Source organism: Uranotaenia lowii, chromosome 2, assembly GCF_029784155.1.
Source record: "Uranotaenia lowii strain MFRU-FL chromosome 2, ASM2978415v1, whole genome shotgun sequence".
NCBI classification, from domain to species: domain Eukaryota; kingdom Metazoa; phylum Arthropoda; class Insecta; order Diptera; family Culicidae; genus Uranotaenia; species Uranotaenia lowii.
Genome location: NC_073692.1, coordinates 260501366 through 260524503, shown reverse-complemented (window position 1 = coordinate 260524503; position 23138 = coordinate 260501366). Strand labels below are relative to the sequence as shown.

At 35.8% G+C, this 23138-nt stretch overlaps 1 protein-coding gene across 1 annotated transcript in view; it reads right to left on the bottom strand.

The window, feature by feature from the left end:
• Window positions 1–23138, bottom strand: part of LOC129749181 (TWiK family of potassium channels protein 7) — a 613556-nt gene that overhangs the window by 228122 nt on the left and 362296 nt on the right. Inside the window, exon 3 of the mRNA XM_055744106.1 lies at window positions 2944–3214. The gene's annotated coding sequence lies outside the window, so the exon portion shown is untranslated. The remainder of the gene's footprint in view (window positions 1–2943; window positions 3215–23138) is intronic.

Genomic DNA, 23138 nt, shown 5'->3' with positions numbered 1-23138 from the left:
ACATAATTTACAAATTTGACAAAATTTATATGTAAATTTTCTAAATTTAATAAATTTCGTTTAATTTGTTATTATGTGAATTGTGTCCCCATAATGTAAATTTTGTCAATCTCGTAAACCTTTTGAATGTATTTGAATATAATTTTGTCGCTTTGGCTAATTCAATCATTTTTTTGGATTCTGTCAATTCTGTAAGCTATGTCAGTTTTGTCAATTTTGTCAATTCGGCCATTTTTCCAATTTTTATCAATTTCACCAATTTTGTAATTTTTTTATAATAACTTGTATGTTTTATATAATGTCAATTTTTCAGTTTTATCTATTTAGCCATTAAGGTCAATACATATTGTCAGCTTAATGTTTTATGTAGTTTATTGATAATTTGGCAATTATTTGGTATTTTTGTCAATATGGTCAATTTTATCTTTTTTGTCTATTTTGTTTTTTATGGCAATTTCATTAATTTTGGAAATTTGACCAATTTTGTCAGCTTGGTAGATTTTTCTCAATATTGCAAGTTTTGTCATATTTGACCATTTTGTCAATTGGGTAAGTTTTGTAGCAATTTTGTCAAATCTCTCTATTATGAGTTGTGAGCCTACTTGGTTGAATAGTTCTACCTAATGAAGGCAATCGAAATATTCCCTTTAACACAACCACGGTATAAGAATAGTTCAGCACGTGGGCACATGGTCTTGTGGGCATTTTAAGTTACCCATGAAAAATTATTGGTTTCACGCTGATCTCATTAATCTGATTAATCCTTCTGTTTTTATGAACTAAAGCCGTTTTGTGAACTTTTCATCTAATAAATAATGAAAAAGCTTGTTTGCTAAAATAAAAATGAAGAAAAAAATCAGTCGAAGCCATAGGTTAGTTATTTTTTAGAAAGAATGACATGGTGCTTCTTGTACAATTTTCCCCTACATGGTCGGGTATCTTTTGTTTTTATTTTTATTCTTGATTTCTGAATTTTGAGGTTACCACACAGTGCCTTAAGTTTAGACTTCCTTCAGTTTTTTTTTTATAGAAATATGATCATACAGAATATTTAAGGATCCAGCCATTCAAAAAACAAAAAATAAGTAGCGAATAGTGTTATTTATATGAAAATTATGATTACTTAAAAAACTTTTATCCTATGAACAATTTCGAATCTCTAAGTGTTCATTTTTGATTTACTGCGTTCGAAATTCTTTAATCATAATTTGATGATTTAGAATATATAAATCAATTCGTTTTTAATTTTGTGGTATATGTATTCAGAAGAAAGGCTACAATCCACTGTTAAGTGTATTAAATCGGGTTTTTTTTCTCTAGTTTCTTAATAATAAAGATATCAGAATGAGGGTAGGCTTAATAGTAGCACGTTATCCAAACATCAGGAAAAGTGTGCCTTAAATGTTATGATGAAAAACGATGATTGATTACTTAAATTAATAAAGTGTGTGAATAATAAAAAATAAGGACTGTCTCCTTGGTGGCAGTTTAATTTGAATTGGTTCTTTGTAAATTGTATCTACTGGCATCTAGATAAGTTCAAGACCGTTAGAAAAAGTGGAGTTGGTTCGAAATTACTTTGCCCGATGTACAAGGTGGAAACATTGAATTGATACACACTTTTTTTATGTCATAAAATTCAAACTTCCACATGAAAATATTTAATGATAAACATTATGGATTAAACATGTTTCGAAGGATTTATTGTCATGAGATCTGCTCCAATAAAACGCCGGAGTTTATGCAATGATTTGGATCTAAAGTTTAGAAAAATCATTCTTAATCTACCCTTTCTTGTCCACGGTAATACATTTAACATGGACAGATGTTTTCTTGTTTAAACCGATTATTTAAAGATGTGAGCTAGAGGGGTATGAGGCAGTGGGTAGTATATGAGTCCCAGGGGTTCACATTGTAACCTGCCGATAATTTGTTCGTCAGAGAAATCAATCGACCGATCATTATTTATGACCACAGAACGCGGAATTTATCGCTCCATGCCAGTTGCAGGCTTTTGTTGTTTATGAACTAACACGAAAGGGAACAGAGTGGCTGTATTGTAAATTTTATAGATACAAGAAATGGGAACAAATTTTAAAATTTTGACCTCTGCAACGTGTTTGAGTCATTTATTTTAAATGACCTTTCCATGAAAAAAAAAATCCTTCTTGAGTCACCATATTTGAAGTCAAGTTAATTTCAGCCATGAGAGAATTACAAGTGTTGAAAAAGAACTCGTTGTAGAAAAAACTGTCTATCGTCGTTTTTCTTCCTTTATGAAAGTGGTTATTTTCAAAGGAACTGCTACTTTAGTCACGTTGGCGGCAGACTCATTATATGCAGAATTTTTAATTCAAAACTACCACGGTTCACAAGCCCAATCTCATTCCAGGTGAAGATATTCATCATCTAGAAAAATGACCATAAAAAGTGGCACTGCTGGATTGCTGTTGGTGTGGAAGTGCACTTTATCACGTTCATCAAGTCGTGTAAATGCACTGCTGCCAATTTTTTTCTTCCTCTTCTTTATGCTCCATATTATATATGACCAACTCATAATTTCGTTTTACTTCTTTGAATGCACACCAAATCCACAGGATCTTCCTGCCTAAAGTGGATGGCTGGATGATGGACCAATGAAGAGAAGTCTGTCATCGTCCAAAACTGACTAACAGTGGTTTTCAATTCATTTTTCTAAGCATGGCGGCTGTTAGTTCCCCACACAACTAAAAGAAGCTATCAAGTAAAATCGTTTGAAAACCGACTCACGATAAAATCTAATAATAAACATCAAGTTTCCAAAACGCTCGGGTTATCGAACACTTAAGCTTAAGCACTGCTGTATCCGTCTGTCTCGGGGAGCAGAAAAGGGTTGTTAAAAATGGAAACTCTTCTACGGCGGCGAGAAAAAAAAGATGTATAAATCATTACACGGCTTTTTACCTTTGGAAACTGTTCCGGATGCTCGAGCTTTTATCGCTCTTCCGGGTTTCAATTGATATAATCCTTTATGGCGCCCGCCATCCCTCGCACGAATTAAGCCGCCGTGAAATGGTTTTCAACGTTGCCAGTTCCTTCGGAATCGGATTGGAAGCCTTGGGTGAGCAGCCCTTTTGCTCGGCACATCTCCTAGCCTAGCACATCTTGGCGCGAATCCCAATCCCGTGCCAAGTTGGTTTTTTTGTCTATGTCCGGCCGGCGGCGGGCTCACAATCTGAAATGAAGGAGGAAACAGAGAAAGTACCACTGTGAAATACATAGATGATTTATGATGATTTATTCTGCGAGGACGAGACTTTCGCCGCTGGATTCGCCAAGGGTTAGCCGATGATGGTGGGAATAATAAGTGAAAATCGGATAGTCAACCGCTTGATTACGATGCTTCAATTTCTCAAACTCGTTCGCTTGCGCTTTTGAGATTGCTGCCTGAACTCTGGTGGATGGAACGCAATCAGGAGAAAATTCACTCATAGACTAAATTACGTTGAATTCCTAACTATGTAAGTTATCTTTTTTCTAATGACAACTGAACTACTTAATTACAGGTAAAAAAGAATTTCAATTATTTTGAAATAAAAGAAGCATGGATGTTTCGTGTTTTTGTCGATTTAATTTTCAGCAAATAGCCTGGTGGTAGGTTATATGTTTCAAAATCTCGCAGCATACTTTTTAACAGGATATCTTTTTAACATTCTTGGATTTTTTTAACTTTTCATTTCAAGTTGGTTAAGCTTAAATTTTCCTTAATTCCATGGTTGGTTTGATTTTTAATTTCCTTTCGAACTGATCCTTTTATGGTTAATTTTTGGTGAATTTCAACTTTCCAGGTCATTATTGAGTTCTTTGCTGTACAGAATGCACTTGTTTATCAGGAACGCGGACTCCAATCATAACACTCATGAATCTATCAGTCTCTGTCTAAGAAGCCCGAGAAGACTTTTATGCAAAAAAATCACACCAAGTTTGCAATTATTCCGTTCGGGATAATGATTCTTCGAATCACATGCGACTGGGGGTAGCCTGCCTGTCTCCACGTTTCAAAGGACTGAGTAACCTTAACTACTCAAACCCCTGTTGTGTACAAGTTCATTCTTTACCAGCAAACCACAGACCCCCATTACAAGATCAACTTTCTCTAATGAATGCCAACAAACATGCGACTGGCTTGATTTTTACGAAATGCGATTGAAACCTACCCGAATCCCGAGACATTTCATTTTCCCTGTGACTTTGAATGATATTCCTACGAGTCCACAGGAACTCCAACAAACGTTATTATTTCAGGACAGTGTTTTCCTGAATCACGTTAGAAGCGTCGTTTCTTGTCAAGTCTCCTTTCTCTTTTTTACCAGTGCAGAAAATTTAATCACGCTAAATGTTCAACGTTCAATCCTTTTTGCGGTTGTCGTTCATTACTGTTGATCTTACCTTTTTTTGACTTTAAAAGGATACTTATCTTCAAACCATAAAAGGCATCGGGAGTTTTTAAAAGGTTTGACTGGTCGCAGCATGCCGAAATTGCTAAAGCGATCGTCCAAACATTTTTTTTTTCTAAACCAGCATTTTGTTCACCAGTTTATATTGAAAATAACATTCAAAATAGTATAGCAATTTTAATGTTCATGCTTCCAACTTGATATTATATCTCTTCATTAAGTAGCATCCAAGGATTTGGACTAATGAACACTTTTCACTAAATGTGCAAAATGCAACAACAACCCGTGTTTTACACCAAAAAGTCTTTGTTTGTAAGGACCATTTTCGAAGCTTGCGAGATCTATAAGTGGTTACATCTCAACGATGGTATGAGATAACTTGTTCACAAACTTGGTTCAGTTTTTGGGGTGAAACAAACTTCAACCCATGAAAGTCACGATCCCACAATAGTCACCTTCAGTAGCACAGAAAAAAAATACTTGCTTAGAAAATACTTTATGATCGTACGAACATCCCACAAGCCCGTAGAAAATACATCCCGTGATCAGTATCCATTCACTCGTTGAAAATTTTTGGACCAATTAATCACAAAATTATTATTTAAAACAATCAAATAAATGAAAATTTTTACTGACCCGGAAAAACACGACCGTTGCCATCAAGACAAAGCGTACTCAATCTAAACATGCCACATTCCCTCAGAAAAAATAATCGTAAAATATTGAAAAAAGTGATCAATATTAAATACCCCGGATTAGGGTACTTAAAATGTAGTTTTAACGTTATTAAATATCTGTTTTTTAGAAGACTCACTAACAAACACATCTCATGATAAAATGCTAGCTTTTAGAAGCAAATGGATTGTTTTATATGAAACTTTAACATTTTTCCTTTGCATAGGTTTAGTTTTAGAGTTATTTTCATTCCATTATAATTTTTGGATTTAAAAAAAACGGACATTTTCTATGAGAAAGGCTGTATAGAACAAATGTCTAAGAACCCTATCAAATGATTTAGTTTCAATTAAAAAAGAAACATAGGAACAGTCGGAGGACCTAGGGAATTGCATGATGGTAAAATTTCATTTGTTATTGTGGCCAAAAAATATAGAGAAATGTTTATAATATTTGCCCCTAAATGTGTACAGCAAAATTGATCATCTTTTTATGTTTTTGAAAGAAAACGTAAAAATAATCAATTTAGGTCAGAATAAATCTTTTGAGAATAAGAATTTTAAAAGTTTGGATTCTAATCTTCTTATTATTTTTTATTCCTGAATACAAAAACTCTGATTTTATAAAAAAAAATCTGATGTATTTTTTGTGTGTGTTTTTTTTCGTACACTTTGTGTCATTCCTCTATTTTACTTTCTAGTTTTAGGTAATTGAAAATTATTCTGCATTCATTTTCTGGTTTCCGGTTATGTTACCTGATTCTCTGTTCTTGTACGGGAGAAGCGGGCTATATGCGCCTACTAAGCAGAGTTCTGATTTTCTCGAAAGTTGCATCGAATATGTGTACAAAAATTATATACACATGAGCAGGCATCTGTTTTCTATACATTGGAGTAATTTTAATAATGAAATCACCTTAAGTTTTTGAGAAATCGATTTTATTATAAATGTTGTCAAATTTGCCGAACCACAAACCGTGCGGGCTAAATGCGCCTATTTATGTTTCAAACAAAATTTTCGTTTTTTGGCAGTATTTTGTATAATTTCAATGAAAATGCTAAATACTGATAACTTTCATTCGACAAAAGTGAAGTTTTATAATAATCTATTTCTTTATTATTGTAAAGAATAAAACATAAGATAGGGTTGCCATACTATGGAGGCAGTTCATTCATAAGAAAAAAATGATCAACTCTGTTTTGAGACCTTCAATTCTCTCTAAAGGTGTTCATTAGAGCTTAAATTCGAAATTTCAATGATAAAAATTATATATTTATTCTATCTAACCTGTTATTTCAGGATAGCGGCATTTTACAAACATGATGGGGGCATACAAAAGCACTCTCTCATTCCACTTTCCCATCATTATGAAACCATCATAGAAGCTTAAATTTGTTTTACTTTTAATGTTCATTTGAATATTTAAAAAACAAAAACCAGCAAACTTTTTGTTTTGAGCTTCTAAACGTATGATGTTTAAAAGTCAAAATGTTACATCAAAAGGTATCAAAACCTTGTATGAATTTTAAAATTTTTTCGAGTTGGTTTATTCATAAAATTCTACCTTGCCTTATGTTCACAGAGTATTACCCTCAAAATGCATTGATTAGATATTTTGTTTTGTTAGCCATTTCGTCAAACGGCCGTAGGCGCATTTAACCCGATAGGTCCATTTAGGAAACCTTTCCCCTAGTATTGGTTTGAGTTTTGTAAACTACACCACTTTAAAATTAATTCTCAAGGTAATTTCTTACTCGCAAAGATGGAACATTATTTAATACTGTACTATTATTGTTTCCAATACTACTACCTAAAAAATCCATATGGATAAGTTTTCCTATGCAATAGAGTGCTACAATTTTCATTTTCAATTTTTCTCGGTATCCCTAGAATTCCCGAGAAAAGATTCGTTATATTTCCCGATTCTCGGGAACGTCAAAATGACCAAGAAACTGACACTCTAGTTTTGATCTATTTCCCCTTCTCTTTCAAAAGTGTAGCCTCTGATGATGTAGAAGCTGAAGTCGAGAAAATAACTGACTCAAGATAGTTCTGTTCAGTTCAGCTCGAAACTGTGGAATAGAATGAGAGTTAAAGGATGAGAGGCATCTTTTCAGTCAATCAAAGGGTAGATGAATATCAAACTATCTTGAGTATTCTTGAAATTTAATACCTCATGTGAGAGTAATAACAAACTATGACCTCAAAAGGTTGGTACGGTCTTCATGCAGTATGTCACAGCAACAAATCTCGAGTTGATTGATATTGGTAACCATTCCAGTGTTGATTTATGTCTTCTGGTTCAGTTGTTGTCTTGATTTTATGAAGCATCTCCATCTTTTGCACTGGTGAACCTTGCTGGTGTGAATGGCAACGTTTAGTAGGAGCAAAATTAAGTTACCAGAAGACAATAGGTATTAAATTGTTGTTTGAAGACATATTAATGTAAAAATTATTTATCTGACATTTGCATACTGTTACATGAGTAGGTTTAAGAAAAAAAAAATCAATATAAATGAATGCCCAAATGATAGTTTCGATAAAACGCGCTTTAAATTTTGTCAAGGATTTTTCGAGTTCGAACAATTTGAAAAAGTGTTACAAAATTTATAAAATATCTAAGTTTGCTCCTGATGTTGGTTGATATACAAAATAATCGATTGGTGAACTTAATTCCAAAGTGCAAAATAGTAGTCCAGAGTGAGTCCTAAGTAGAAACCTGGTGGTTCAAAATACCGACCAAAGTAATGATCGAAGAAACGAGTTTTTTGGCTTAAATCTTGCTACATTGCAAAAAACCGAGGATATGTTTCGATTGAAAAAGCCTCGATCTTCGTAATGAACGGATTAAGCAGTCAAAAATTGTAACATCTACTGTTTTAGTTCAGAAAATAGCATAGCCACTTCCCCACTTTTTTTTACATTTGGAGCATAACTGATCTACTGAGATTTTTTTGAATTTAATTTTTGGATCCAGCGTCTGGTTTCACATTAAAAGTGATCTTCAGCTTTCTTAGTTAAAAAATGCTGTGAACTAGTGTAACTATCCATGAGTTAATTACTGAGTGTGTGAAAAGTGTGGAGTGAAAATTTACATTAATTAATTTAATGGCTTTTAAATTTAATGGCTTTAAATCCTCGAAAAGAAAATTGAAAAAAAAAAGTTTTGAAAAGGGCCAATAAACTCTTCGCTAACAAAGCCTTTCCGGGCAAAGCTTTTCATCCCTTTCAGTTGATATTGTATCATCAAAACGATCACCGACCCTATTCAACAGCAAAAAATTAGTCACTGTTTCTTTATTTACTCTCCACACCGTCTGTAAAGTATTAACTTCCTGCCAAGAATAAAAGAGGAAAATCTGACCCACCTAACGCTGTTTTTTTTTCGAACACAAAGGAAATTGGGTTTCGTTCCTCTCTCAAGCAGCGGCAACAAAAAAAAATGATAAAAAGACAAAACCTAAAGCCATGTGGCTGAGCCTTTTACGGTTGTTCACATATGTTTGAAAGTACGTGCGTATGCGTTTGTACGTGTGCGTTTGTGTTCATCAAAGCGTATCAGGAGAGATCAATGAAAAATCGGATTGCCATACTCAAAACGAACCCGTCTTGTTATTTTTTTAACTCCCGAATGTAGACCCCACATGTATATGCCAAACGCACGTAGTCCTTCCGTTTGTATGGCAATTCAAGTGTGAGTTGTAAAACAAAACGACAACGGTTCTTCGTTAGGTTTTTTCTCCGTTTTCCGTTACAGCATCCTCCATCTCAGGCTTTTTTCTCGGTTCAAAGAAAACATTCTGGAGATATATCCATTGGAGAAAAAAACGGAAAAATAAAGGCAACCAATGGGTTCGAAAGCTATATATTATGATAAAGCATCCCCAGGTGGAGAACCTTTACATTTTCCGGGCACGATCAGCGTAAATTGCCCAAAAATACCTGAACCGAGAGAGCAATTTCACAGACCTGAAGAAAGTGAAAAAGTTGGAGCACAGTGCTTTTTTCCTACTTGCATCCCATCAACATTGGGTTCATTCATTCAGGTTTGGTTTTTCTTCACTTGTCTACTTTTTTTTTACGTCAAACGACTGGTGGGGCTCAAGCTCTCAATGGCAAAAAGCCCAAGACTTAGTTTTTGCTTTGGTTTAATTTAATTTTCCCTTAATTTTGGTGTCGTTGTGGTTGAATTAATGGACCAATTTGAAGTTTGTGTGTGTGTTTTATGTTATCGAAGAATTATGTTTAAAAAAAAATACATTTCAATTTAAATTTTTATCTTTATTTATCACTAGCTGACCCGGTGTGCTTCCTTCCAAAAATAAATGTAATTTGTAAAAATTAATTCAAATTTAGATTTTCGTAAGCATTTTTTTAAATAAAACCTTATCATTTTTATTTATTTACATAGTATTCCGTCTTACGACATAACTTGACGAACATAATTCCTAAAATTCACTCGGTCCATGGCAACCGTTCTCCAATTCCTCGGGCACCCCACGTTCGCCAGATCACGCTCCACTTGGTCTAACCACCTCGCTCGTTGCGCCCCTGCTCGTCTTGTTCCTACCGGATTCGTGGCGAACACCTGTTTTGCAGGACAGTCATCCGGCATTCTCGCAACATGTCCCGCCCAGCGTATCCGGCCAGCCTTCACCACCTTCTGGATACTGGGTTCGCCGTAGAGTCGCTCGAGCTCGTGGTTCATCCTTCGCCTCCACATTCCGTTCTCCTGTACGCCGCCAAAGATGGTTCTTAACACTCGTCGCTCGAATACTCCGAGTGTACGCAGGTCCTCCTCGAGCAATATCCATGTCTCGTGCCCGTAGAGAACAACCGGTCTAATAAGCGTCGTATACAGGTTACACTTCGTGCGAGGGCTAAGTCTTCTCGACCGCAGTTGCTTGTGGAGTCCATAGTAGGCACGACTTCCGCTGATAATTCGCCTCCGGATCTCACGGCTGGTGTCATTGTCTGCGGTCACCAGAGAGCCGAGATAGACAAAGTCTTCGACTATCTCCAGCTCGTCGCCGTCGATCGTGACCTTGTTATTACTGGACAAGCGGGTTCGGTCGGTCTCGGATCCGCAGGCCAGCATGTACTTCGTCTTGGACGTATTAATCATCAACCCAATCCTTCCTGCTTCCTTATCATAGTTCAGAACCAAAAACTTTTAAATGGGAGCTGCAGCTGGAGTTCCGAATTGCAATTCAAAGATGGTATATATTATTTACAGAAACTTGATCTCTCTTTTTCAAGATCTGAAATTTGTACTCTGTTTTTAAAGCTTCATAATGACTTAAATAATACCAAAATTTATGGATTTTCTACCTTTTTCCCAAAGTGGGAAGTTATGAACTTCCTTAAAAACATCTGTCACATCTATTTTTGAGTTATGCCAAATATTCGTACGCAAAAAACTCTCTTATAAAATATGGTCCCTTCATTGAAAAGCTCTTTATCTTAAACTTACATGGGAGCTCCCCCATTTTTCCCCCACTGCTTGAAGAAGGTAGGCTGATTTACACGGCTCGAGTTTACAGAAATTTCTAATTGAAAGAAAAATTTTCGCATATTGGAATTTATTGCATATTGTACTTTATGGAGATAGAATTTTGAAAACCGATCAATAGCGAGAATCGGTACAGTTTTTTGAGTACCTATATTCCTAATATTCTGTATTAGGAGCATTTCCAGCTGCAGATTAGCTTTTGATGGTGTATTTTTTAGAGTTGAAAAAATAAGCTATAGAAATTAAAAAAAAATCGATGAAAAGAATTTTTAATATCCATTTTTAAACAGCTTTTTCCCCATTCTCGCCCTTCGAAGCAGTTTGAATATCTATCCTTTTTGCGCCAAAATTATGTTAAAAACTTTTTTCGCCATCTGCCAAAGTCGTGGACATGAGACATCACAGCTTGAAGTTTTCTCAAACAGCACTTGTCATGGTATGAAAATTATCGATTTGATACAGTGCAATTTTCTTTTTTTTTCATAAACTTATTAAAGCAAAAAATAAACATATAAAAAAAATTATCAGTTGCATTACTAAATAAATTCTCAACGTTTTTTTATTTTCTCTTTGTAAGTCAAATATTCAAAAATGTTGGCAAAAACAAATTTCTAAGTAAACATTTGTCCCGTATATTGGAGCAAGTGTAAATGCAAAGCTTATTTTCAGATGCGTCAGAGTAATGGCTTCAAAATGGATTTAATACGTATTTCTGTTTGTTAGTTTTATCAAGTTTCATTGATATATCTGCAGTATACCTGCAGTATAAATTCATGTTTGCTACTCCACTTTTAACGAATGCTGTTCAAAGTAAATGACCTTCATTTACAAAGACATCTTAGAATTTTGAATATCCGCTTCAGTTTCAACATTCGAGAAACACCTTCTGGTCTTTCCAACATATTGCATAATTTTGAAGATGAATTTCTCAAAAGTTCGAAGTTTGCCCTTGCCCCACCGTGTAAGTTGACAGGAGGGAATATTGAATTTAACACTTCAAGGGTAAACTAAAAATTTCTCATAAAAATTTTGCTTCCAGTTGAATATTAGTTCTAAAGTCTCACTTTTCAAAAAAAGAAGCGGATCAGAAGTCTCTTTTATCTAGCCATGTAACACAAAAACACTTTTCATGTTGAGTGCGAACTTGAATTGGTATGTAAACAAAAAGTACGATGTTTTTTTTCAGAATTATTTAAAATAAAAAGCTCCCATTTTCATTTCTTAATTCGTTTCAGTTGTAAATTTAAGCCGAAGTTACAATTTCTAGAAGAAAATATTGTTTTTTATATTTTTTTTGTAACAGAGAAAAGTTGAACGTTTGAACATGCTCTAGTGTTCCTTGAATGAAAATTCTTTCGGAAAACGAATTCCCTCACTTTTGGTCAATAAAAATCAATTTATTTCACTGATACCTTTCACTTATGTACACGTCAGTCCTATCTTATCTAATTTAAAGTAAAGGCTCTTGATTAGTTCATGTGTCGGATCGGATTTTTTGATCAAAAACAACCTTGTAGGCGTAATGGGTTAAAAAATTGTATGTAAACTTTTTACATTCTGTATTTTTTTTCAATTGTCCACAAAGTTTTATACCATTATTTCATTAGTATCAGAACTAAATTTATATTTTTTAGACAACAGATTCTACTTTCATTAACACGAACTAAATATGGAAGTATTTTTGCAAATCATTCAGTTGCTTTTAATTCGATTGATAAAATACTAATCCGTGTCACATCTAGACGTCCTCTGCTTCCACGTGATGTGTACAATTAAGCAAGAAAAAACATATCTAGATTGCATATCGCCCGCACGTGCATAAGAAATACCTATAGGTACTTGGTTGAGAAACAGGCGCCTAATTGTTAAATTTTTTCAGCGATCAATGAACAGTATGCTTTGGTTACTATCCACTTGCGACGACGTTTGCTTGACCATAGAGACGAAAAACAAACCCCTCAAACGAAAGAAAATCTTTAAAAATGAATGCCATGCCTTTTCAATTTCAGATTTTGTCAAAAAAAATGTATATGTTTTATTCGATCTTCAAAATGTCAATCTGGGTCACATCTAGGCGTCATTCATAACCATGTGCTGTACAAATAAGCTAGGAATCAAGTAGAAAAAAAATTACATCAAGGCTTCATATCGCCACCCCTTGCATTGAAAATATGCTTGGTGGAGAAATACGCTCCAAAATATTCCCACTGATCAGTATGCTATGTCATAGTTACTATCCTTTTACGACGTTGGCTCGCGACGCCTCGACCATGGAGACGAAAAACAAACCGCCCAAAGGAAAAAAATCTCTAGAAAATGGATGTCATGACTTTAATTTGGTTCGCAAAACTACAAATTTTGTATGGAAGCCCCTCCTCCCTTAAGTCGGATGGGGTTTTGACTATTACAGAAACCATCTCCGGCCTCAAAAACCCTCAGATGCCAATTTTGACGATGATCGGTTCAGTAGTTTCCGAGTCTATAGGGAACAGACAGACAGACAAACATTCATTTTTATATATATAGATTTGGGTTTTTTTTTTCAAGCAAAGGCATCAATTTAAGTTTTCAAAGACAAATCTGTAATATGCGGTAAAAATGGATAATTTCTTATAAACTTTTGCAATTCTGTATACAAGTTAAATTATAAGTAATTAGCCATTTCTAACGAGGCGAAGGATAATCAACTCAAGCTGCAGATTCGAATTTCGTTTTATTTTATCCACTCTATGCAGTATGATGTCTGGCTGTGTGGCAGCGGCCTAAAGAATACTGCCACTTGGATACTGGTCCATGTCGTACAAGGCGACTTATCCAGTACTTCCCAGATACGTTTATCTCATATTTCTGTCTATTAGAAATCAATGAGGCTGTATCTGGGCGGGGGAGAAAATAGGTCAAGTGCAGAGTTCAGAAGTTTTTCAAGTTCAAAACATTGGAAGAAAATGTTTTGAATCTGAATTAGTTTTAAATTCTTGCTAGTATTTTTTTACCTTTGTACATATTTTCTCTCGAGGAGGGTATGCAAATAGTGCATATGTAGTACATGCATTTGCACAAGCTGTATTCTTCCATATTTTCTCGTTTTACCAATTTGGAATATGATTTTTCATTTAACTAATCTCTTTACTCTCCTAGTAACTCCGTTCAATAAAATCTCTTCACAAGTGTTCAAATGTGAATCGCAAACGCATCGCTTACGGTCCCATTGCTTTTGGCTATCTGTTAATATTAACCGATTTGAAATCATAGAAGAATCTGATCTAAATTACATCAGTTATATCTGTTACGTCAAGCGCATAATTAGTGTTTTCTCCTTATAATGGACAAGTATTCAGTTCCTTCTATCTCTGGATTGGTAACAGAATTTTGTGGAGGTAAATGTCCGTTCATATAAAGATATTTAATTGTTAAAATTGCGTCATGGTTATTCAACCATTGAAGCCGAACAAATATCGTTTCCGTGGAAAAATTTTTTCAAAAAATGTTTCTTTTAGGTTGCCAAAAGGCTTCAATATTCCCTATTAAATCGAGTTTTTTTTTATCAAAATTTGTATCGCATGTCGACAGTCATATCTATTTCACCTAATATATGTCACTTCTCTTGTATTGCAACATGTTCCCTTAGCTTTAGAATGGTTATAGTGTTAAGAAGAGTCAAAGCTCCTTTAATATCGTACTCTGATATTTCGTATCATACGTCAATCCTGGTTCTGGAATCCACTGCTACTGCTTCGTGCAGTGTTAATATCGCTTGATTCAAATTTGGCGTCACAGAAGCTCATTGTAGTCGTCTAACTAGAGCGCTAACTGGTCAGTTAAATAAAAAATATATAAAATGAAGACTTTGTGCTCTGAATCTCCTGTATGGTTAAGCTATGATTCAGAGGTACTATTGTACCTATATTTACCTTCCACTTAGTATGTACATGTCCCTCTTTTGCTCGACTTCATTTTTTAATGTATGTCAGAATTTAACAAAGAAAGTTAAAAAAAGTCCTTATTTCCAATATTATGATTAAAAAAAAAGCTTCATTGCTTAAAAATCCCTATGTGGATAGGCTAAATGCCAACTTTGCCATTATAAAATCGTTTATTTGTCCTAATTGTAGCATCCTGGAGAGAATATTTTCAGATCATTGTAAACTCAAATCTCCTGAATTTTGTAGTTGTGAATCAATAATGTGTGATTCATTTTAGCTCATATACGCCTGTTTTTCGTTTGCTGGAAAGCTTTTATGTACTCTCGCCTATCCTGTTATAAGTGTATCTAATTCTAAGAATTTAAACTAAAATAACTATCTGTCATTTTTCACCCAATGTGGTTATAAGCTTCAATGCTTCAAAATCCCTACGTGGATCGGCTTTATGCCCTAAATATTTATTAATTTTCTAATCCTCTTATGGTTTTCAGGTTCCTCAGGTATATGATGAAATCTGAAAATAAAGAAAGGCTAGGCACAATTTTCCCGTTTGTTTGGATAACGTGCCGCTATCAAGCCTACCCCTTTTCTGATACCTGATGATGTCATCAGCCGAAAAATAGTTGCTGATCCACAGGCGTTTAAAATTTGTCATGTGTATCTTTTTAATAGTTCATTAGAGACACTTTACACCTTCAAGTCTATTCTGGAGTTACCATATCTTGCGACAAAGCAAAATGCATTTATGTTAAACATTGCGATGATGTGCTTTTTATTATATGACTTCTCAAACCAAACTGAGAAGCAAATTTTACTCAGAACTGACTAACAGCCCTTTTCGCGACAACTGAGTCATGGTTACTCAGAATGCGCGAATATTTCTGAAGCGGTTTTTGGCCGCTTTTCCATGCTAAAATAGTTAAAACCTGTATTATTTTCCAGACAAAAGATGGATTTGTTGATTTGATGAATAACAAAAGTCCAAATGTTGTGCATTCACATTTATTTAAATAAAATCCACAAACTTAATGAATTTTTGTTTGACCTTCGGGTTTCGTCTCCCGGGCCGGGACCCGTTATGCCGTAATAGATATAGTTATGGCAATTCTACGTGGACCATCATCACTTCGTCGCAGAACCCCGTAATAAAAATAATATCGGATTAATAGCCAGAAATTATCTTTAAAATGAATATTTACCATAGAAAATTTCTAGTTAGTGCCGCACGAAACAACCAAGTCCGACCGCCTCGCACATACTGATCAACATTTACTCAGTTGTCGTCTTCAAGCACTCGATTTCTCTGAATGCCAAATTTTCTGACGTCTGAGTAGTTTTTCCACTGATATTTGAGTTCATTAAGATCAGCCGTCGGCTGCTTCATACATGCACGCTGAGCCAGGCTAAACCATTAATGTTTGAAAAATAACCATAATCGAAGTTTTCCTGGGTTAACTCATTTAATGACTTTTCCGCGAATACTCATTAAATGAGATTTTGAGGAGAACTTGGATTATGGTTATTTTTAAACCGTATTCCAAAAGGGAGATAATCAGGATAATGGTTAAAAAATAACCGTTTTCATAAAAAAGGGGAACCGAGATAATTCTACGCAAAATGAATCCAAACTTTTTATTAAATTTTAATTTTATTGCAAATTGTTCATAATATTTTTCTGAGAAGCATCGAGGCCAAACTGGATGTCTTCATCCACCATCTCGAAAATTTTTCGGAACATCTCTCCTGCGTCAATCGTGCCAGGAAGATTCAGGGCCAATCAAAGCAGATCTTAATTTAAGCTTTGTTCATATAGAATCGCGTTATCTAGAACAAATATGGGGTTATAATTTTGCGACAAAAAGGATACTGGCTGACTGATGAACTCATACGCACCATTGATCCTCTTCATCCAGCAAATCGGACCCAAAAAAGCAATCGGAATGGAATGCTGGCCGAGCCTCCAAGATTTTTATTTTAAATTATAGCCACCCCTCCACTGATAACGTTAGGGCCAACTCCCGTTGCTAGATCCATCTTCACACCTATATCTCTTCTGGGCTGGTGATCAAACATCTCCAATTGCCAGTCGTATTTCGGTGAGCTTCGTCGAAATTCCTGCAAAGAAACATTTTCCCACTTATTAACAAGCCGGTAGCTGGCATCCGTTTTTGGTGCTCTTTGCAAGAAAATACTATTTCTTTTTCGGTTTTTAATAAGAACGGAATGTTCGTAAATTAAAGATTATGTTATCGGACGGAAGTAAAACTTTAAACCAGCACTTACATCTGTTCCGCTGGAGCTGATAGCTTCTTGGATCTTCTCTTTAGTTCCGCGTGTAAGCTTGCCCGGAAACGACATTGGAAAAGCAATAAAAAACTGAATTTAAATGCGCTTCCAAACTCGCAAACACTTTGAATTTTGAAAACCAAAACAAACATCCTCTCATTTTTATGATTGAATTTTAACCATTTTCTTTGTTTTGATCAGAACTTCAAAAATGGTTGAAATTCAACAATTGGTAACGGTTGAAAAATAATAATTATCGAAGTTTATTTAGAAAAAGCATAAAACGGTTGAAAAACAGTCATTAATGGTTTAAAAAAAATTAGCGTGTGTGGCGACGTCTGAGTAAATGGTAGTCGGGCTCTGAGTATTTCAAATTTAGCGAGTTGCTCGCCTGCACGTCACGGAGAAATGGCGGATTCCTTGTTTCGCAGCTTTCGGGTCGATAGGGCTCGATGATGGTTTGCTGTGGCGGCGCAGTGTTGCCCGATTGGCTGGCGAAGTCAGTTAAGTTACACGCTCAGATCGGAATACCACACAAAGTACAGTCAAATGGGGTGAATTGGGAAAGTTTTCGTACTCTTTTAATAATATATCTGTCAAATTGAGCTCTTTTAGCTAACGATTTCCTATAGAATGTGTATTTTGTGGAGCTAAACCGAACTGATTCAATAAATATAAAGTAGTAAGGGTTTTAACTATCAATTTTAAATAGCCTTTTTTGCACCACCGAGTGAATAAAGTGAACAAGAACAGTTGCTTATCAACTGAAGAACTCGTAAACTGAAGATTTTCTTAACAACAAAAACGCATTTATTTAAGAGTCCATAATTTTAAGGCTGCATTCATTAATTACGTAATGCAAAAATGGACAATAATGACCTTGACAATTCGTAACGCTGCGACGTAACTCGCTATGATTATGATTACGGATCGCTGTTAAATGCACCCCATCTTCCCTCCATTTCTTATTTTAATATTTTGGTTTTCGAAGGCTTCAAAAAATAACCTTTATTAAAGTACTTATAAATTTACTAGCTTATTTTACCCCGCCTTGCTCGGGTTCACGTTAAATATCAATCAAAATGAATCTTTTGATTTTCTAAAATTTGGAAGCTTGGCCATGTTTGCTTTAAAAGTTTTATTGTCCTTTTTAAAGTTTTTATTTAGATCACTGTGTTTATCGTTCTGAATATTGAAAAACTTATGGTTATGACATTTTAATTAGTAGTTGATGTTACAAAACCTCAACTTTTTGGCATTTTGAACCTTGAGATTGGTTGGAGCTCCCTCATTTTTTGAAGTTTTTTTTTTCTAACTTTTGAACAATTGGATGAATTCGTTTATTTTCATAAAGTTTGAACACCTCATGACACTTATCTCATATCATTTTTGACTGGAGTTTAGAAAATTGTGTTTAGTAATTTGTGTATGTAGAAGAAAACTATCAATAATATAGCATGGTGGCCGTGTTTAAATTTATGAAAAATGCATCGACAAGCATACATTCGATAATTCATCTTTTTTTTACAATCCTTTCATTTCTAGGAGCTTTAAATCAGATAACGTAGATTCTTCTAATACTGGGATGAGCAACCTGCGGCTCGCCGGTCAATGGCGGCCCTTGAGACATGTCTGTGCGCCTCGCGAAGCTTTTTTCAAATTGTATTTTTTTAACCTGTTCGTACGATAGATTGTAAATTACTTTAAAATTATAGTCCATACTAAACCGAATATATTTTATATATCAGTGACCTTTTTCCATAATTGCTTTCCTCACATTTACCATAAAATGGTTCGGATTGGTAGTCTTTTTTTTATAACAATTTAACCTATTTATGTTTTCTTTTACAGGCATTAGTGCACAACAGAGATGCCATTCTCTACCAAGAAAGACGGAGAACGGAGAATAAAGCACCCTCGTGCGAAAGCTGCAAATCATCCGGGTGAGATTTTTTGTTCCTCTCCACACATTATTCGCACCCCGGTTTCGAAAGCCACAAACACACCTAATTTCAATAGCTCCGGTGTGCGACAATTTGTCACCGTAGAGCACCCCGGTGAAAACACAGAACCGACTAGTTCAAGCCACGAAAAAGCAAAGACAAAAACAAACACGATGGCGTGCATAATAATAGCATCAACAAACGATGAATGTTTCAGGGGAGTGGTGTCGCTCTCCGTGGTGAACAAATTTTGTCAGTAGTAGTGTAGTGTGTGTTCGCTTTGTCGTGTTGCTTTACAGATTCTTTACAGAGGTTCGGCTAAAAATCTCTGCGGTGCGTTTCAGAGAATCTCTACCGAGAATCGAAATCGAGCACGTCGGTGGTTCTCGCTGGACAAATGGCAAGCCTGGTGCACAAATTTTGCCAGAAACGTAATGAAATAAATGAAAATAATGAAATGAAATGAAATAATCTGGATGAGTACAGAGGTTTCTAAGTATAATGTAAAAGTGGTTACCTTATTGACTTCTTCAAATATGAAATTGTGTGTATAATTTTTTGCAGGTTACTTTTTGAAATTTTTTCCTTCGAAATTATGCAATAATAAACGCTAGTGGGCGTGGGCTCTCAATTTTTTTTCAACATACGGGTCAACCAATTTTAAAAACTGTAGAAAGGCCTTGGAAAGTTTTCAATTTTCAGAAAAAAAAATAATCAAATGACTTCTTTAACGGATTTTCGAATGTTGGCGAAAAAGTTCAAAATAAGTAACCAAAGAATTCAAAAATAACCACTTACTATGATAAGTTATAAACCTTGCCAATTGCGGCTGATATTCCCCAAATTGCATTGAAAATCGAAGTTGAACCTTTAAAATTGTAAAGTTAAAGTTGAAATAAAAATACCTGAATTTGTTTGTTTTTCGTTTTTTAATTTGTTTCGTTAAAAATGTGTATACTATGTGTATGTTTTTATAAAAAAAAAAAACGTTATATTTCCTAATTTCTTAATTTAAATGATTGCTATCATGTACCGTCAACTGGGGCAACAAGCAACACTTTTCAACTTCAATGGCTCCTCAAATCTTAATGCTTACAGATAATCATACCTCTTGTACATTAAAAGTTTTAAAGTTGATGGGACACCAAACTGACGTTGTCAGAAAAATTATTGGTTTTACCAGTTATTTTTTAATTTACAACAACATGCTATTTTCACCCTAATAAGAAAAAGGGGTAAGTTGCAACAAGCTCTGTAATTAATGAAAAATCAAATGAAAACGTTTGAAAATTTATAGTTTTTGATACATTTGTGATGTCATAACGCATAAAGCACCAATTGCAGTAATTTTTGGTTTTGTTCGATTTAAGTTATATACAGTAAGGTTTTTTTTTACACTGATATACGTACCGCGTAAAAAAAAAACCGTGTAAAAAAAAACCGTGTTAATTCCCGAAAACCGTGTAAAAAAAAACCGTGCTAATTCCCGAAAACCGTTTAAAAAAAAACCGTGTTAATTCCCGAAAACCGTGTAAAAAAAGACCATTCGAATTCTGCAGCTCTGAAGTTCTGACACTTAAGACCTGAGACCTGAGACTTGAGACTTGAGACCTGCACTTGAGAATGTAAACTAGAGACATGAGACCTGAGACTTTAGACATGACACCTGAGACCTAAGTCCAGGGACCTGAGATCTGAGACATGAGATCAGAGACTTGAAGAATGAGACCAAAGACATGGGACATTAGACCTGAGACCTGAGACTAGAAACCTAAGACATGAAACACGAGACCTGAGACCTGAGACATGGGACATGAGACCTGAGACATGACACCTGAGACCTGAGACCTGAGACATGAGACATGAGACATTAGAAATGAGACCTGAGACATGAGATATGAGACATAAGACATGAGACCTGAGGTATGAGACAAGAGCCATGAAAGATTAGACCTGAGACATGAGACTTTAGACCTGAGACAAGGTACTAGTGTAATTACCGCGAAAAATTATATTAGCTCCGATTTCAACTTGCGACCCCTGTAGTGAAAGGGTTTGACTTGTGGGTGACGAAAAATAGTGTCGCGACATCGCTAGTACAAGCTACTAGTTTTAGTACCGCGATAAATTAGTTTAGCTCCGATTTCAACTTTCAACCGGTCAAGTGAAAGGGTTTGACTTGTAGATGACGAAAAATAGTGTCGCGAGTTCGCTAGTACAAGCTACTAGGGTTAGTACCGCGATAAATTGGTTAAGCTCCGATTTAGACTTGCGACCCCTCTAGTGAAAGGGTTTGACTTGTGGGTGACGAAAAATAGTGTCGCGACATCGCTAGTACAAGCTACTAGTTTTAGTACCGCGATAAATTAGTTTAGCTCCGATTTCAACTTTCGACCGGTCAAGTGAAAGGGTTTGACTTGTAGATGACGAAAAATAGTGTCGCGACTTCGCTAGTACAAGCTACTAGGGTTAGTACCGCGAGAAATTAGTTAAGCTCCGATTGAGACTTGCGACCCCTCTAGTGAAAGGGTTTGACTTGTAGGTGACGAAAAATAGTGTCGCGAGTTCGCTAGTACAATCTACTAGGGCTAGTACCGCAATAAATTGGTTAAGCTCCGATTTAGACTTGCGATCCCTCTAGTGAAAGGGTTCGACTTGTTGGTGACGAAAAATAGTGTCGCGACTTTGCTAGTACAAGCTACTAGGGTTAGTACTGATAGAAATAAGATTAGCTCCGATTTCAACTTTCGACGTGTAAAATGAAAGGGTTTGACTTGCAGGTGACGAAATATAGTGTCGCGACTTCGCTAGTACAAGCTACTAGGGTTAGTACAGGTAGAAATTAGTTTCAACCCTAGTAGCTTGTACTAGCGAGCTCGCGACACTATTTTTCATGACCTAAAAGTGAAGCCCTTTCACTTGAACGATCGAAAGTTGAAATCGGAGCTCATCTAATTTCTACCGGTACTAACCCTAGTAACTTGTACTAGCGAACTCGCGACAATATTTTTCGTTACCTACAAGTCAAACCATTTCATTTGACCGGTCGCAAGTCTAAATCGGAGCTTAACTAATTTTTCGCGGTACTAAAACTAGTAGCTTGTACTAGCGATTTCGCGACACTATTTTTCGTCACCAACAAGTCAAACCCTTTCACTAGAGGGGTCGCAAGTCTCAATCGGAGCTTAACTAATTTCTCGCGTTACTAACCCTAGTAGCTTGTACTAGCGAAGTCGCGACACTATTTTTCGTCATCTACAAGTCAAACCCTTTCACTTGACCGGTCGAAAGTCTAAATCGGAGCTAAACTAATTTATCGCGGTACTAAAACTAGTAGCTTGTACTAGCGATGTCGCGACACTATTTTTCGTCACCCACAAGTCAAACCCTTTCACTAGAGGGGTCGCAAGTCTAAATCGGAGCTAATATAATTTCTACCGGTACTAACCCTAGTAGCTTGTATTAGCGAACTCGCGACACTAGTTTTCGTCACCTACAAGCCAAACCCTTTCACTAGAGGGGTCGCAAGTCTCAATCGGAGCTTAACTAATTTCTCGCGGTACTAACACTAGTAGCTTGTACTAACGAAGTCACGACACTATTTTTCGTCATCTACAAGTCAAACCCTTTCACTTGACCGGTCGAAAGTTGAAATCGGAGCTAAACTAATTTATCGCGGTACTAAAACTAGTAGCTTGTACTAGCGATGTCGCGACACTATTTTTCGTCACCCACAAGTCAAACCCTTTCACTAGAGGGGTCGCAAGTCTAAATCGGAGCTAATATAATTTCTACCGGTACTAACCCTAGTAGCTTGTAATAGCGAACTCGCGACACTAGTTTTCGTCACCTACAAGTCAAACCCTTTCATTAGAGGGTCGCATGTTGAAATCGGAGCTAAACTTATTTCTCGCGGTACTAATTCTAGTAGCTTGTCTCCGGTCTCAGGTCCAAAGTCTCTTGTCTCAGGTCTCAGGTCTCATGTTTCAAGGCTCTTGTCTCATATCTCAGGTCTCATGACTTATGTCTCATGCCTCATGTCTCATGTCCCATGTCTCAGGTCTAAAGTCTCATGTTTCATGGCTCTTGTCTCATGCCTCAGGTCTCAGGTCTCAGGTCTCATGTCTCATGCTGAGGTCTCAAGTCTAATATCCCCTGTCTCAGTTTCCAGGTTTCAGGTCTCATGTCTAATTTCTAATGTTTCATGTCTCAGGTCTCTTGTCTCATGTCTCAGGTCTCAAGTCTCAGGTCTCAGGTCTCAGGTCTCAAATCTCAGGTCTCAGGTCTCAGATCCCAGGTCTCAGATCCCAGGTCTCAGGTCTCATGTATCATGTTCTTAGTCTAAGAGATAAGATTTTCCCAA